Source organism: Diabrotica virgifera, chromosome 5 (genome assembly GCF_917563875.1).
Source record: "Diabrotica virgifera virgifera chromosome 5, PGI_DIABVI_V3a".
Classification (NCBI taxonomy): domain Eukaryota; kingdom Metazoa; phylum Arthropoda; class Insecta; order Coleoptera; family Chrysomelidae; genus Diabrotica; species Diabrotica virgifera.
In genome coordinates this window covers 67,271,881-67,290,356 of record NC_065447.1, presented here as the reverse complement: position 1 = coordinate 67,290,356, position 18,476 = coordinate 67,271,881, and the positions used below count along the sequence as shown (strand labels likewise).

The following is an 18,476-nucleotide window of genomic DNA, read 5'->3' as shown; positions in this document are numbered from 1 at the left end:
GTATGACAACTGTCACTGTGAGAGTAGAATTTTATAAAATACTCCTGTCACAGACGTCTACAGGTGGAAAACTATGTAATGTAATGTTAATTAATACGTTTATAACGATAATTTCCACCTCCACTAGTTTCATCTCTTTTTGTTTCGCAATGTATTATGTTTTCCATCTTTTGAGCTTTTTTGCCGGTTATTAGCGTGCTCATCACTGTATACCAAAAACCTACTAAAAAATATTGCTTACTAGAATTAAAAAAAAATATATCAAAAATCTATCCAAAAAGTAGAAATCTGCTGAATGTGGCAACGCTGTTACAAAATAAACACCACTGTCCAACTCAAAATTCAATTGTCAAATATTCTTCTTCTTTTCAATTAGCCTTGTACCACATATATTAGCGATCTACATTATGTGTCGCCATCTCTAATTCCGGAAGCTCACTATATATATGGAACCAATTTTTTCCATTGAGTTCGCAGCCCATGATAAAGATCATTAGACATTTTCACTCTACACTCCCAAAAATATAAAATATAATTCGATTTTCACAATGAAAAACACAAGACAAACAACAATCAAATATGCACATACAAACAAAACAATATTTGATCGTGTCGTGTTCATAAAAATTTCTCCCCTTCCTATCAAAACGTGTACTTCAGCGAAGTATATGTTTATGACATTTTTTTATATTTGTTGCTGTGTCTATCCTCTTATATGTCATTGGTTATGATAGCAAATCAAATTTGAAGGTTATTTTTTAAAAAATACAAAACAAAAATTACTGTAATCCTACTATTTATTTAATTTATTAAAATTTTTTTTCTTCAGTTCATCTACAACAAGTTCTTTTGTGTGATAAAGGTAAGTAGTTTTTCAAATGATATAAATACTTCTGATGCATATTTTTAAAGTTAAAATATAACAGAATGCTCATTTTTTTATATACCTACCTACTTATTTATACTAAATGTATGATATAAAGACAGTTTTTTATAACAGACTATGTTGGCGAAATAGGGTAATGCTTATACTCAGGAAGATTTTGCTTCTGCATGAGAATGATCATCAAATGTAACATGACCTAAGTCTTATCAGTTTGTAAACTTTGTCTTCATCAAGAAAAATAACATCATCAAAACATGTAGGCTTTTGACTAGTTCTGCATGTGCAATGATTTAAAAGATTTTGTTTATCATTGTTTACCTCTATTAGCTGATGCATTCTTCTTTATCAATTATTTATTACTTGTTGTCAGTAGTCAATTGCTCTCTAGTCGTCCCTATCCATTGCACATAAGTATTTCTTATATGTTGTGGGTCTTCTTCTCTGACCAATGAGTCTATCAAACAGTGTTTTCCTAACTGGGTCATTTAATTCCATTCACATTACATGCCCTACCCACCTCAGATGTCCCATCTTAATATATTTTACGATACCTGGTTCCTGGTATATTCTATAAAGTTTGAAGTAGTATCGATTTCTCCACACTCCATAGTCATTCATTGCTCCATAGATTCACCTTAGTAATTTTCATTAGAAACATCCTAACATGTTGTCACTGCTTTTTGTTAGAGGCCCAGGTTTTTCAGAGATCTGAAAAATCTGTTATTTATTGGTACATATCACAAACACCAGTAATAAACAAAAAAAAATGTTACAATGGTAATCACAGGTGATGGCAACTTACAAACTAACAAACAAAACAACAGACTAACAATAACAAAAGAAAATACATACATATATATATATATATATATATATATATATATATATATATATATATATATATATATATATATATATATATATATATACGTCTTCATATCAAGGCGAGATCCGACTAAATCGAGGACAACCCGAGATCCACCAATAGGAAATTAATTATTGGAGTATATTGTTCATAAGTATCTTTATAATTAACATATTAATCATGGCACACTTAGAGGGGAAAAGATTTTTGTACTTAAATTTGTCTGATAAATTTACAGCGAAACGAGATCCGTCGCTGAAAAGTAAAGGGGAGGACTTATATACGAAATTTTAGATATTTACCGTTCAACGCGAGATCACACACTGATGCCAGCTCTAAAGAGTATTAGTCGAGCGGTTGGAGCTCGTGTTGTATTGTATATTTCCCACGATATAAAGATATATAATGGGCGTAACTTTTAAGTATCGCTTCTTTTGTGTCTTTAACGTCTACGATTGACCTTTCAGAAAGTCCCTTAGTTTTATTACATACATAAGGGTGTGAAAAAAGAAAAAGAATACTTGACAAATAATAACCATTTAATAATGATAATTATTTGCAATACAATATTTTAAAACTATACATTAATATTCTTAAAAAACACTTACTACGAAACCAAAATGTAATTATTATATTCTTAAATAATACAAATTGTTACAAAATAATTATTTAAATGATTGCTTGTTTTAAAAATACATTACAAGAAAGTAAAATTTTTTATAAATATTATTAAAGTTTAAAAAATAAAATAACTCAATATGTAATTATTATTTGATAGTTAAAAAATGATTTTAAGTAAAATGATTTAAAAGATAAAAAGAAACACACATAATTTTCAGGGTCAACTCCTAATTGCATGAAAATTTGGATTTAGATTCTACCCATCCCCCACTTCAAAGTTGAATTTGTGCCGTTGATTGCTTTTACTTGGAGGGTGAAAAAATATACGTTTAAAATAAGTCCGGAAACAGATCTGACTAAGTTTAGGCAACTTTTGTTGTATAGAGTTTTTTTAACTTAGGTACTAGGTTAATTTAGTAGTAGGTACTAGAGTCACTTGCGACTAAAGATATTTACTTTTCAACAAAAAAAAACACGTTTTTCGGCGGTTTTTCGCAAATACTCAAAAAGTAAGTATTATATCGAAAAAATATTCTTGGAAAAAATGTAGCATATAAAAAAAAACGAAAAAATGGTATATTCTTAGTCTTTAGAACCAGTAAAAGTAAATTTGTAGCTCATAAAAAAGACGATCTTATCCTTCAAATTCCAAATCAAATATTTTAACGTGATACATAGTGCCAAAAAATGAAGCTCTTTTCGGGGAAAACCCATTAAAATTTTTTTAAAGTGTTAACAAAAAGCTTTATTTTATTTTATAAAAGTTATATACGGGTAGGAGAGACAACGGAACGAATTTTCGAACGTTTAAACAGACGACATCCCAGATTTACCAATTTCTGGACAATTGATCCAAAGGCTGGATTCTAACAACGAAGCAGTTGTGGATTTTCAAGTTTTCAATGAGAGTTAGAATGAAAAAACATTAGTGACCTCGAGTATGATGGTTTGGAGAATTTGGCTGGTTATATCTGCCATAAATTGAAGTACTCCAGTATTCAATCCGAAGATGTTTCAACGTACACGTGGGTTGATCATTTGAGTAAGTACATAATCAGACACTCTCTTGTCATATATTAAGTAACTGGAGACAATTTTTCCTTCCACATGAATGGTGATTCCATTTTGGTAACTAAAAATTATTTAGAAAACCTTAAGTCCAAAAGTGTAACTGTAGACTGTTCTAACAAAGCAAACAAGTTATTTTTTAGGTCTCGGACTCGGATGTACTTCCGAATTAAAGAATTAAACAAGTCTCTTAACAACCTGACATTGCGTAAAAGAAAAATTATGAAAACTGCTACATAGTTGCTGTATGTACGTCTATTTCACATGCACAAAATTTAAATAAAGTGCATGGCATGAAAACTGTAAAACTTATTTTTGTCTTTTCCAAGCCTCTTACTTAAATCTGATGAAATACATTATTTAAAAAGTAAAAAATTTTGTTTTTTTATCAATCCATTAAATTTATGGTTTTATTTTGGGGCTTTTCTTCCCCTTGGTAAAAATTATATTTACTAATGTGTAGGCCACTAATCAATTTTTGTCAACTAACGAAATAAAATAATTTTAGTAGATATCGATTATATGAATATTTTTATTTTCCGGATACCAATATAATCAAGAAACTGGGAACTTTACAAATAACTGAAAATCAATTTAAATAAAAGTAAATAGTTTAATAATTTTCCTCTAAACTATAAAAATCACTTAGTTTCTTTTAGTCATAATTCATTCATTTGTACTATTCTCAAATTTCATTCGCGTTCGTATTACGAACGCATAGACGGGACTATGCTTTACTCTGTTGTTAACGTCATGCGCCAATCGGACGAGGTTACGTAACTAGAATATCAGGGTGTGCATATTTCCGGGTCCCGGTGAATTCGTATCTATTTTAATCCCCATCCTAATTACAGACCAACTGGCAACTCTGGTGCGCAGGTAATTTTGAAATAACCCATTAACTACCGGTGAATTGGTAACTTTCATTTTTTAAGTATTGTTGATAATCACTCCTAGAAAATGGAAAAACTGTCACAGGAAGTGAAACCGATGATGAAACGAAACGCAAAAGAGAAAACTTGGATGATTGTTTTAATAGAAGTAAAATTAAAAAACGGTCACCAAGCAAAGCAGGCAACGAAAACAAGGAAGACATGGAAAATGTTATGATTACAATAATGAATAAAAACGATGAAATGCTTCAGGAAATAAAACAAATAAGGAAAGAATAACAACAAACCAATAAAGAGTTAATGGGTGTAAAAGCAGAGAAACAAAAACTAAAAAAAGAAGTAAAACAGCTACATGAATGAATGGAGCAACTGGAGAAATTTAGCAAAAAGAAAAACTTGATCGTAACTGGGTTGAAAGTAGAAACAAATGATTATAAGAAATTAAAAGAAGAAATGGAAAATTTCAGAGCCCAAGAGTTGCAAATACAAATAAAACTAAGAAGTGCAAAAAAAATAGGAGAAACAGTATGCGCAATAGAAACAGAAGCCCTCACGGATAAAATGGAAATCCTAAACACGAAACGTAAACTAAAACAGCATAAAGATCGTATCTATATAAACAATGATTGGACATCGAAAGAAAAAGAAATACAAAAGGAAATAACTAAAATAGCAAAGGACGAAAGAAGCAAAGGTAAGCACACGAAAATCGGCTACAAGAAATTAATAGTGAATGGCAAAATCTAGATATGGGACGAAGAGAGAGAACAGCTGATAGAAAATTCAAAAAACTAATAAACGAAGAACAGCGGCTGAAATATGATATTGACATGGCAAAAAAAGACTCGGAAATGCAAACGGTTAACGAAAACAAAATAACGCACACAAAATAAAGAAAGAATCTCAATAAGAAGAAAAGAACAAAACCCATTAGAATGGGCTCTTGGAATATTAGAACCATGCTGGCAGCAGGTAAGATGCAAGAAATAGCTCTTGAAATGAAAAAATACCAACTAGAAATCCTAGCCGTACAGGAAATACGATGGAAGAAAGAAGGAAAAATTGAGAAGAAAAACTTTAGCATGTATTATTCGGGAGAAAACAAACAGGGAACGAATGGTACGGCATTTATGGTGAACAAAAAAATGAGGGAAAAACTGATACAATTCAAAGCAGTTAATGAAAGGATATCTTACATAAGAAAATAAACAAGCCAACATCTCGATAGTCAATTGCTATGCACCCACCGAAGAAGCAAACCAAGAAGATAAAACAGAATTCTAAGACATCCTGGAAGAAACCTGTGAAAATATTCCGAGGAATGACATATTAATAATATTGGGTGATTTCAATGCAAAGATCGGAAAGGAGGACTATAATCGTAATGTAGCTGGCAAAGAAACCATTCATGAAACTACGAATGATAATGGAGGAGAAATCTGCTACCTAGCAGCAGCAACAAATACATATATAGTTAGTACTGGGCATAAACATAAAAAAGAAAACAAAATAACATGGATGATACCAGGAAGAATGGACGGAAACCAAATAAATCATACTCTAATTTCGAAAAAGTGGACACAAATAGTACAAGACGTAAGGTCATATAGAGGGGCAAATGGAGGCACTGACCACATATTGTTGATAGCAAAACTTAAGATGAAAATAATCAAAGCAAATAATCATAAGGAAGGAAAAAGGAGGAAATGAAATATAGCCAATCTGAAAACGCAAGAAACAAAGCAACAATATACAGAACAACTGGAACAGAAATTGGGTCAGTACGAGCACATAGAAATAGAAGGAGAATGGAAAAACATAAAGAACAGCATAATAGAGACAGCAGAACAAATAATAGGATTCCAAAAAAACAAAGAATCGAAAGAATGGTTTGATGAGGAATGTCACCAAAAAAGTCAACTGAAGCACCTCGCAAGAAACAAATGGCTACAAAGTGCCGAACAGGACCAACTGGACCAATATAGAAAAGAAAAACAAGAAGCATTGAAACTCTATAGAAGAAAGAAGAACACATGGATCTCTGAACAAATGCAAGAATTAGAAACGAATAATAAAGACAACAAGAAATTGTTCGAATAGATAAAACAACAACACATTACCAAAAAATCTGTCACAAAAATAAACAAAAAAGATTGGGAAAAACATTTCACGGACCTCTACAAAAACGACAATAAGGCATATTTAGAGGATGAGGATATAAGAGATAACAGAGATGAAGAGGAAGTCGCACCTACTTATCAGGAATTCATGGAGGTATTAAAACACCTAAAAGTAAACAAAACGCCAGGGCCAGATGAAATCAACAACGAACTGATCATCAACGGCGGAGAGGAGCTCACGAAGCGAATGCACAAGTTAATGGTTACAATTTGGAAGGACGAAAGCATGCCCATAGAATGGAAAAACGGACACATCGCACCAATCTTTAAGAAAGGAGATCCAACTAAGTGCTGCCACTACAGACCAATTATGCTACTAAATACAACGTATAAGATATTGACCACAATTATAAGAAACCCACTAAATCAATACACAGAAAAAATTATAGGACCATATCAACAGGGTTTTAGAACAATAGATCAAAGGAAGATCAACAATAGATGCAATACACGTACTGACACAAACAATTGAAAAAATCTATGAACATGACATAGAATTACACATACTATTCATCGACTTCCAACAGGCCTTCAACAGCATATACAGACAACAATTATTAAAAGAAATGAAAAAAATGGAGATACCGGCAAAATTAATAAGACTAACTAGAATGACAATAAAAGACTCAACAGCAAAAGTTAAAACAAATGAAGGCGATACAAATGACATCAAAATAGAACTTGAAGTAAGACAAGGAGACAGTCTGTCAACGACAAACGACACTATTTAATATCGCTCTAGAAGGAGTAATTAGGGACACAGGGCTGAAAAAGACAATTATTCAAAGCTCAACACAGACATAGGATATGCAGATGAACTGGGACTGGTAGCACGAGATAAAAAAGACTAGAAGAGCCACTTTTAACCCTGGTAAGAGAAGCAAAGACGAGAGGACTAATAATCAATCAGAATAAAACAAAATATCTTATAAGCACACGAGACAATGTAAACAGAATAGCAGAAATAAAGATAGGTGAAAATACATTCCAGAGAGTAGATTGCTTCAAATACCTGGGGGTGATGGTGGACGGCAAAAACGGAAGGAGTGTAGAGATAAACGACAGAATTAAAGCAGGTAATAGAGTATATTGGAAATATCACCAACTACTTAAGGGCAAAAACCTGAGCAAAAAAACAAAATCAAAAATATACACAGCAGCAATCAGATCAGTGATAGCCTATGGAGCAGAAGTAATGTGCCTTACGAAAAAAGACGAAGAAAAGTTAAAAATAATTGAGAGAAAAATTATAAGGATACATGGCCCAGTAAAGACAGAAACAGGGGAATATAGAAAGCTGATGAACCATGAAATAATAAATATAAATAAAGGAGAAGATATAGTAAAATTCATTAAAGCACAAAGCCTCAGATGGTTTGGGCACACACAAAGAAGAGGGGTAGAAGAACTGATCAGGAAGATAATGAACTGGAAACCAGTAAAAAATAGACCAAGAGGAAGACCAAAAATTAGATGGGAAGATCAGCTGCTAGACGATATATCAAAGATGGAAATTGCAAACTGGAGAGAAAAGATTCAGGACCGGAGAGAGTGGAAGAAGATAGTAGAGAGGGCAAAAAAACATCACAACCTATGAACTAAGACCTAAAGGAAAAGCGGACTAATTTACCGCGTGAAATGGATTAAAAGAGCTCATATTTGAGCGAACTATACTCTAACAAGAGTGAACGGTCCATATAATAATTCCAGGTATGTACCTGTATAAATTACCCTCCTTGAAGTTGGTGTAAAAGGTATTCACCATTTATGTATTGTCTTTTGAAAGGATTACTAGAGAAAATCCAAATAAATTTTGAAAAAATGGCTGAAATCGCTGAAATTCTTGTAACAGATTCCGTAATGAGTGTACATGGGTGGTAAATGATTTTAAATTTCACTTAAAGAAAGTGCTAAAAAGTCTAAAACATTTATGGTACTGTTCTGCATCTGGTTTCCAGGCAACCTGTTATACCGACGGTTAGTTTTTTTTAATATTTTGAGTAGTAACTATGTTGGTTATCAACAATTTGATGTCAAAAAGGCACATTTTGCCATTTTTTGTCTACCAGTAAGAAGAAAAACATTCAAAAGAAAATTTAAGATAACCGCATTACAGAGCATGTAAAACAATTTAAACAAGGTTTTATAAATTTCACTATACTTAATTGTTGCTTATAAAACTATAAATTAAGTCAGTTTAACGTTAATATAACTTATGTAAAAAATACAACTTATATCTCGATGTTACGTGAAATAGCTCAAAGAAATGAGTAAAAATACACGGTTTTTATGACACTCAGTGTAACTACGTAACAATTGTTTTAGTTTCTATATGGACGGAATAACAAAATTTATGTAAATCTGACCAATTTTTTCTCAATTTAATTATTTATTGACAATTTAAATGAAAAATAGCCGATTTTAAGAATTTTCGTCTATAAGTTACAATGTTTTACCAAAAAAACTGAAAAAAGAACCGATTAGTTTATTATTGAAATAGCCTTAAAATGAGTTGAAGTAAAATAGAATTGGAGCTTTGTTTATCAATAAACATTAACTATTCAAATTTATTTCTTACGTTTTAAGCTAACTACCTGAGGTACCCCTAAACCCTAAAAATGTCATCAAAACGACGATTTTGAAGCTCTTCCGACTGGATTAAAGAAGCTATTATCGATTCAAACAAAAGTTGTGTATTTTTAATTCTAAATTTCAACTATTTAATTAAAAATAAAGTGTTTCAGTTGAAAATTCAAAGTTGCTACACCCACCGCTTTCGCAGGCAGAATAAGAACCCTGCTATGGCATAAGTATATAGATTTTGAAAAACCATTCAAAAAGCATTCCAAAGTTTTTTCGATATGCCGTCTAGTTCTCGAGATATTTGACAATCGCCTTTCTGGACAGAGCCCTTAAATAATGTAAACATTCGTATTCAAGCTAGACATAAGCCGAGTGAGAGAGCTAGCTGACCGTGAAATTCATTTGCGATGTTTCCAAATTTACCGGATCTCGGGTTGTCTGCAAAATATATATTTACCATATACACAACGGATCGCGCGCGCTGCCCTCTACAGCGGATTTAGTGGAACCACTACAATATAAAATTCACCAAAAGGGGTGCAAAATGAGGTCCAGACAAAAATCGATTTCCTTGTACCCTAACCATTGTTACATCGAGATGTCACTATATACACGTGAATACAAGGTGAGATCCAAAATCGGATCTCGCCTTGCAAAACGGATCTCATCTTGTATAGCTTATGATACAAACGGACCTCGCCTTGATATGAAGACATATATATATATAGTATTTAGGGCAGGTATTTAAACTACCATTCATATCACAAACATTCCACCAAAGTTAATTTAGTAAAACAGATGAAAAGCAGAGTCATCAAATTATCAGATCCTTCCTTCCATAACAAAAACCTGCAAATACTAACTAAATTGTTCATCTCAAATTCTTATCCAACCACACTAATAAATAAGATCTTGTTTAACACAGTCCATAATGAAGACTTAACACCTTCCCCCGCGACTAACAATGTTGACCTTGATGGCTTAGGCAATGACAGGGTCTCTAATACTCCAACTTTAAATAGATATTTTTCAATACCTTATATCAAAGATATTACTCCGGGGTTGACTAGGATATTTAATAATTTAGAAAGTAACAATAACAACAATGATAATCATTTTAAAATCAATGTGGCTTTCAGATCAGCTTTAACAATTAACAACCTTTTTTCAAAAGTTAAGGATAAAACAGAAATAGGTAAGCTTAGTAATATTGTCTACAAAGTTCCCTGTTCTTCTTGTAACAAATCGTACATTGGTCAAACTTCTCAACTTCTTAAATTTAGGATCACTTTACACAAAAGTGATTCACGTCTTCAGCCCGACCGTTGTGCATTGGCTAAACACGTCCATACCACAGGTCATTCCATGGACTTTGAAAACACCCTCGTTCTTCATCAAGAGAACAATAAATTTAAAAGGGAATTTATTGAAATGTCCTATATCTTCCTTAATGATTCCTCGATTAATGTTAAAGGTGACTTCAAAAATCTGAGTGATATTTATCATCTTTTACTCAGATAGATACCAGCCATAGATCGAATTTGCATGACTCCAACTTGACTGATAATACGTAATTGTCAATATTAATAGTTCTTAGAATAAAAAATAATTTTTGTTTGCCAATAATCAACAATAATTTTAAAAAAATTAAAAAAAAAAAACCTTTAAATAAATAGAATATGTAATTATGTAACATGACACTTATGTTGCGGTACATCCTCTTGTAATATTTAGATAAATAAACCTTAATATTTTTGTTTAATAATACCTTTTGTCCGTACCGATTGGGTGTTTGGTACTTCTATGCGTAGGTCAAATGAACCTACATGTCTATTCATGAGCATGCGCTCAATATAGTTAACACCGAACGGGAAAGTTCAAAAAAAGAAGGACATATTTAAACATTCATTGTTCTCATCTACATGTAAAGTTACTTCCAACATAAAATGTAGTTATATGCTAGTGTAATTGGTTCCTTGAGTAAATAATTCATTGATTGTAACCATATAGCCATAGTTTTCCAAGTTGAAGTGTTGTGTTTTCTTTTTACTTCAAATAAAAAGAGATATGTTTTTATACATATCGTCTTTTTTATTACTTAACAACGTAACTCTACAATTCTACGTATTGGTAATGAAAACTAATGTTTGAATAACGGCAATTCGGTCAGTTGAAAGAAAACTCTATTTGTTTTAAGTCTCAATATTTCGTCACTATTTGGTGACTTCTTCAGGAGAAAACTGCAAATTTATTAATATTAGACATGGACAAACTTAAATATTTCGATACTTACAACTATAAGAGTAAAAATTTAAATTTCTTTAACATTATTTTTACTCTTATAGTTGTAAGTATCGAAATATTTAAGTTTGTCCATGTCTAATATTAATAAATTTGCAGTTTTCTCCTGAAGAAGTCACCAAATAGTGACGAAATATTGAGACTTAAAACAAATAGAGTTTTCTTTCAACTGACCGAATTGCCGTTATTCAAACATTACTATTTAACACAGTACGGTCGATAATATTTGTACAAATATATATATATATATATATATATATATATATATATATATATATATATATATATATGTCTTCATATCAAGGCGAGATCCGTTTGTATCATAAGCTATACAAGATGAGATCCGTTTTGCAAGGCGAGATCCGATTTTGGATTTCACCTTGTATTCACGTGTATATAGTGACATCTCGATGTAACAATGGTTGGGGTACAAGGAAATCGATTTTTGTCTGGACCTCATTTTGCACCCCTTTTGGTGAATTTTATATTGCAGTGGTTCCACTAAATCCGCTGTAGAGGGCAGCGCGCGCGATCCGTTGTGTATATGCTAAATATATATTTTGCAGACAATCCGAGATCCGGTAAATTTGGAAACATCGCAAATGAATTTCACGGTCAGCTCTCTCACTCGGCTTATGTCTAGCTTGAATAAGAATATTTACATTATTTAAGGGCTCTGTCCAGAAAGGCGATTGTCAAATATCTCGAGAACTAGACGTCATATCGAAAAAACTTTGGAATGCTTTTTTAATGGTTTTTCAAAATCTATATACTTATGCAATAGCAGGGTTCTTATTCTGCCTGCGAAAGCGGTGGGTGTAGCAACTTTGAATTTTCAACTGAAACACTTTATTTTTAATTAAATAGTTGAAATTTAGAATTAAAAATACACAACTTTTGTTTGAATCGATAATAGCTTCTTTAATCCAGTCGTAAGAGCTTTAAAATCGTCGTTTTGATGACATTTTTAGGGTTTAGGGGTACCTCAGGTAGTTAGCTTAAACCGTAAGAAATAAATTTGAACAGTAACGGATTAAGCCAACACAGAGCTTATCGTAAATGTATACTTTTCATTAATGTTTATTGATAAACAAAGCTCCAATTCTATTTTACTTCATCTCATTTTAAGGCTATTTCAATAAACTAATCGGTTCTTTTTTCAGTTTTTTGGTAAAATATTGTAATTTATAGACGAAAATTCTTAAAATCGGCTATTTTTCATTTAAATTGTCAATATATAATTAAATTGAGAAAAAATTGGTCAGATTTACATAAATTTTGTTATTCCGTCCATATAGAAACTAAAACAATTGTTACGTAGTTACACTGAGTGTCATAAAAACCGTGTATTTTTACTCATTCCTTCGAGCTATTTCACGTAATATCGAGATATAAGTTGTATTTTTACATAAGTTATATTAACGTTAAACTGACTTAATTTATAGTTATATAAGCAACAATTAAGTATAGCGAAATTTATAAAGCCTTGTTTAAATTGTTTTACATGCTCTATAATGCGGTTATCTTAAATTTTGTTTTGAATATTTTTCTTCTTACTGGTAGACAAAAAATGGCAAAATGTGCATTTTTGACATCAAATTGTTGATAGCCAACATAGTTACTACTCAAAATATTAAAAAAATTAACCGTCGGTATAACAGGTTGCCTGGCAACCAGATGCAAAACAGTACCATAAATGTTTTCCACTTTTTAGCACTTTTTTAAATGAAATTTAAAATCATTTACCACCAATAACTTACACCCATGTTCATTCATTACGAAATCTGTTACAAGAATTTCAGCGATTTCAGCCATTTTTCAAAATTTATTTGGATTTTCTCTAGTAATTCTTTCAAAAGACAATACATAAATGATGAGTACCTTTTACACCACCTTCAAGGAGGGTAATTTATACAGGTACATACGTACATACTGAAATTATTATACGGACCGTTCACTCTTGTTAGAGTATAGTTCGCTCAAATATGAGCTCTTTTAATCCATTTCACGCGGTAAATTAGTCCGCTTTTCTTTTAGGTCGTAGTTCATAGGTTGTGATTTTTTTTGCCTTCTCTACTAACTTGTTCCACTCTCTCAGGTCCTGAATCTTTTCTCTCCAGTTTGCAATTTCCATCTTTGATATATCGTCTAGCAGTTGATCTTCCCATCTTATTTTTGGTCTTCCTCTTGGTCTATTTTTTACTGGTTTCCAGTTCATTATCTTCCTGATCAGTTCTTCTACCCCTCTTCTTTGTGTGTGCCCAAACCATCTGAGCCTTTGTGCTTTAATGAATTTTACTATATCTTCTCCTTTATTTATATTTATTATTTCATGGTTCATCAGCTCTCAATATTCCCCTGTTTCTGTCTTTACTGGGCCATGTATTCTTCTCATAATTTTTCTCTCAATTATTCTTAACTTTTCTTCGTCTTTTTTCGTAAGGCACATTACTTCTGCTCCATAGGCTATCACTGATCTGATTGCTGCTGTGTATATTTTTGATTTTGTTTTTTTTTGCTCAGGTTTTTGTCCTTGAGTAGTCGGTGATATTTCCAATATACTCTACTACCTGCTTTAATTCTTTCATTTATCTCTATACTCCTTCCGTTTTTGCCGTCCACTATCACCCCCAGGTATTTGAAGCAATCTACTCTCTGGAATGTATTTGCACCTATCTTTGTTTCTGTTATTCTGTTTACATTGTCTCGTGTGCTTATAAGATATTTTGTTTTATTCTGATTGATTATTAATCCTCTCGTCTTTGCTTCTGTTACCAGGGTTAAAAGTGCCTCTTCTAGTCTTTTTTTTTTATCTCGTGCTACCAGTCCCAGGTCATCTGCATATCCTATGATCTGTGTTGAGCTTTGAACAATTGTCTTTTTCAGCCCTGTGTCCCTAATTGCTCCTTCTAGAGCGATATTAAATAGTGTCGTTGACAGTCTTACTTCAAGTTCTATTTTGGTGTCATCTGTATCGCCCTCATTTGTTTTAACTTTTGCTGTTGAGTCTTATTGTCATTCTAGTTAGTCTTATTAATTTTGCCGGTATCTCCATATTTTTAATTTTTTTTAATTGTTGTCTGTATATGCTGTCGAAGAACTGTTAGAAGTCGATGAATAGTATGTGTAATTCTATGTCATGTTCATAGCTTTTTTCAATTGTTTGTGTCAGTACGTGTATTGCATCTATTGTTGATCTTCCTTTTCGAGAACCCTGTTGGTATGGTCCTATAAATTTTTCTGTGTATTGATTTAGTCGGTTTCTTATAATTGTGGTCAATATCTTATACGTTGTATTTAGTAGCATAATTGGTCTGTAGTGGCAGCACTTTGTTGGATCTCCTTTCTTAAAGATTGGTGCGATGTGTCCGTTTTTCCATTCTATGGGCATGCTTTCGTCCTTCCAAATTGTAACCATTAACTTGTGCATTCGCTTCGTGAGCTCCTCTCCTCCGTTGATGATCAGTTCGTTGCTGATTTCATCTGGCCCTGGTGTTTTGTTTACTTTTAGTTGTTTTAATACCTCCATGAATTCCTGATAAGTAGGTGCGCCTTCCTCTTCATCTCTGTTATCTCTTATATCCTCATCCTCCGAATATGCCTTGTTGTCGTTTTTGTATAGGTCCGTGAAATGTTTTTCCCAATATTTTTTGTTTATTTTTGTGACAGATTTTTTGGTACTGTATTGTTGTTTTATCTATACGAACAATTTCTTGTTGTCTTTATTATTCGTTTCTAATTCTTGCCTTTGTTCAGAGATCCATGTGTTCTTCTTTCTTCTATAGAGTTTCAATGCTTCTTGTTTTTCTTTTCTATATTGGTCCAGTTGTTCCTGTTCGGCACTTTGTAGCCATTTGTTTCTTGCGAGGTGCTTCAGTTGAATTTTTTGGTGACATTCCTCATCAAATCATTCTTTCGATTCTTTGTTTTTTGGAATCCTATTATTTGTTCTGCTGTCTCTATTATGCTGTTCTTTATGTTTTTCCATTCTCCTTCTATTTCTATGTGCTCGTACTGACCCAATTTCTGTTCCAGTTGTTCTGTATATTGTTGCTTTGTTTCTTGCGTTTTCAGATTGGCTATATTCCATTTCCTCCTTTTTCCTTCCTTATGATTATTTGCTTTGATTATTTTCATCTTAAGTTTTGCTATCAACAATATGTGGTCAGTGCCTCCATTTGCCCCTCTATATGACCTTACGTCTTGTACTATTTGTGTCCACTTTTTCGAAATTAGAGTATGATCTATTTGGTTTCCATCCATTCTTCCTGGTATCATCCATGTTATTTTGTGTTCTTTTTTATGTTTATGCCCAGTACTAACTATATATGTGTTTGTTGCTACTGGTAGGTTGCAGATTTCTCCTCCTTTATCATTCGTAGTTTCATGAATGGTTTCTTTGCCAGCTACATTACGATTATAGTCCTCCTTTCCGATCTTTGCATTGAAATCACCCAATATTATTAATATGTCATTCCTCGAAAGATTTTCACAGGTTTCTTCCAGGATGTCTTTAGTTCCAGTAGAATTCTGCTTTATCTTCTTGGTTTGCTTCTTCGGTGGGTGCATAGCAATTGACTATCGAGATGTTGGCTTATTTATTTTCTATTCTTATGTAAGATATCCTTCCATTAACTGCTTTGAATTGTATCACTTTTTCCCTCATTTTTTTGTTCATCATAAATGCCGTACCATTCGTTCCCTCTTTGTTTTCTCCCGAATAATACATGCTAAAGTTTTTCTTCTCAATTTTTCTTTCTTTCTTCCATCGTATTTCCTGTAGGGCTAGGATTTCTAGTTGGTATTTTTTCATTTCAAGAGCTATTTCTTGCATCTTACCTACTGCCAGCATGGTTCTAATATTCCAAGATCCCATTCTAATGGGTTTTGTTCTTTTCTTCTTATCGAGATTCTTTCTTTATTTTGTGTGCGTTATTTTGTTTTCGTTAACCGTTTGCATTGCCGAGTCTTTTTTTGCCATGTCAATTTCAGCCTGTAACATAGTACGTTAACCCTTAGCATTGAATAAAATATTATAAGTATAGTTTATAGTAATGTAAATATGTTTCGGCATTGACCGGTATTGACCTTATGATTTATTGTATATAAACGAACCAAAGAATTGACGAGACATTCAGATCAATCGATTAGTCACGATGAAGCAATAATACCTTAGTTATTGTTTACATATATACTGTTGTTTAATTGTTTAAACGAACGCTGTGAAGTTCAAATATATTTATAAAGTGAAAATGGTATATTATTATACATCCCGCACTTAGGGCACAATAGCTCAGCCACCAGACCTAGTACCACGTCATGGCGATCATCTGCCTAATTGGAAAAGCATGCTAAGCTCCAGCCTTTTGGACCCGAAGGAAAGTACGCAGAAAATAGTTGTTATAAACTAGAAATGGGAAGTAAAACCAATCCAATAGAGGAACGAACCAAAGTCGACACAGGGGAGAAACTTTAAGAGGACAATCCAAAGAAGCAATCCAGGTGTAAAGAGACAAGGTAAGAATTTATCCTATTTTTATACTTCCTTTATCGAACTTTTATTATTATTTTCAAATTTTTATTATCATGATGGACCGAGTTTAAGGTATTGACATTATTTTATAGGGATTCTAAAATATAATATTCTTTAATATTCATTGACATGACATTTTACTAATGATTTAACTTAATATAACATAACATTTTTTTTTTAATATAATGAGCAATGATTAGATTTACTTTAAATGTCGGCTAATTGGGAAACTTTTGAAAATAAATTAGATAGCCTGTTAAAAGAAAGTGATAAACAGAGTAAAAGAGCATTGAAAAAAGCAATACCCAAAAATATAGAAGTACGATTGGACATAATCAGCAACCTAATCACTACATATAACGAGTTCATTGCACTGGTAAGCAAAAACGAAGGAATCCTTAACGACGCTCAGCGTACTATTTGTAGCAATTATTTCTGCAAAATCAGGGATAAGGTTATCAGAACTTTCCAAGCTCTAGACTCAAGGATAATAGTTCCCGAGACGATTACACAACATATAAGAAAAGATATAGTGGAAGCACAGGACCACAGCGAAACTGAGGAAAACATGGCCTTAAATATGAACGACTTTCTAACTACAGCGAGTAGGGTGTTGCCCAGAGAATTCGATGGAGAAATCGGGAAGTTGCAAGCATTCGTGGATGCATTAGAATTCGTAAAATCGATACAAGAAGGGCACGAAAATACAGCAATAACACTGGTAAAATCAAGGCTTATTGGAAAAGCGAGAAGTCTAATCACGACAGAGGATTCCATCGAAAAAATTATAGACACATTAAAGAAAAATATAAAAGGAGATAGTCCTAAATTGGTAATAGCCAAGCTGAATAGGAAGAAACAAGCCCATAGGGACGCGACAACATACGCTACAGAAATAGAAGAATTGGTAGAACAACTGAAAACAGCGTACATAGCGGAAGGAATGCCCGGAGACCTGGTTAGAAAATACGCGGCAGAAGCAACAGTCAATACATTGACGCGAAATGCAAGTTCGGAAAGGGTAAGGATAATAATGGAAGCAGGGAAGTTTGACACACCACAGGAGGCGTTGACAAAATTTTTGTCAATAGACACGTCAGATGAGCAGCAGAATAGAGTGCTGAACTATAAGACCAACTTTAGAGGAAACAGTAGTAGAGGTCAGGACAGAAATTGGAATAGAAACAATTATGAGAGACAGCAAGGAGAATGGCGAAATAACAACGGTACCAGATATAGAGGAGACCCAAGATATAGGAGAAATCAGGAATATTATAATAGGGGAAACAGTAGATCAAATTTTAACAGAGCAAATAATGCCAATATTAGAACTTGCGAAAGCGAGAGTACAAGCGAAAATTCGCCTGAGGAAACGCAGTTGGGGTTTTGAATGGAAATAGGGTTAGGGTCAATCCCAACCGTCTCACAAAAGAAAGTAGCCATTATATTTACAACTTTGACTTAACACTCTCTAACTTTGTAGAAATTTACACAAAAATATCGAATAAAATACACACATTTATACTGGATACAGGAGCAGATATTT

General features: G+C 32.7%; 1 protein-coding gene across 1 annotated transcript in view; it reads left to right on the top strand.

Moving 5' to 3' along the window:
• Positions 1 to 719: 719 nt before the first annotated feature.
• The window catches only part of LOC126884220 (omega-amidase NIT2), a 75,870-nt gene continuing 58,113 nt past the window's right edge, over positions 720 to 18,476 (top strand). The window contains exon 1 of the mRNA XM_050650116.1: positions 720 to 862. The gene's annotated coding sequence lies outside the window, so the exon portion shown is untranslated. The remainder of the gene's footprint in view (positions 863 to 18,476) is intronic.